Here is a 789-nt window from a genome sequence, read left to right on the forward strand (position 1 = left end):
GGCAAAACTGGGGACGCCATTGAATTTAAAAAGCTCCAATTAAGTAAGAGCAACTATCAGAACCTTTGTCGAAAAAATTTGATTTGATACCACGCTCGAAATATTCTGACTACAAGAAGAAGCATAATTAAAAGTAGTAAATCGGGGTTTTTACCCACTTCTAGAGAACACTTTTTTGAAGCATTTTACAGGTATATGCAACGTAGTTATAAAAATATTTAGATCGTTTCGACGTATTTTCCAAACGTGCCTTCAAATTAGATATTTTTTAAATAAAAATTACGCTCAAGATCGTAGAATATTTTATCTTTAAAAGTTGGTTTTTTCTGAAAGCACACCTCTTGCTAAGGTATCAAATTATTCGTAATTGTTTGTAGAATACAATACATACTTAAAAAGTTCTTAAAATTAAATGCTTCAAAAACTATACGCGATAAACCGAAAATGTTGAAAATGGTCAAATGTGGACTTACAGACTTTGAGTTACTTGCCATTTCGTGCACACTTTTCTTACCTACTATATATGAAGTATACACATCAAGTGCTAAATGCCCATTAAATTTCAAATCAGAATATGGTGTGCTTCAAAAGTTATGACTTAATTCATTTTGCCCCTCTTAAAAATTACATTTTTCCTCCCTACAAATAAACAGACCCCCTATCATATTTATTTATATTTATAAAAATAAAATAAAAAACTATCTTTTTTAACAAAAATTGTTTTCACTTGTTTTCATTATTATTTTTTAATTTAAACACCTATAATTCAAAAGTTATGCAGCAAATTGA

Source organism: Rhagoletis pomonella, unplaced genomic scaffold, assembly GCF_013731165.1.
Source record: "Rhagoletis pomonella isolate Grant_MI unplaced genomic scaffold, Rhpom_1.0 Rhpom_scaffold_03088, whole genome shotgun sequence".
NCBI classification, from domain to species: domain Eukaryota; kingdom Metazoa; phylum Arthropoda; class Insecta; order Diptera; family Tephritidae; genus Rhagoletis; species Rhagoletis pomonella.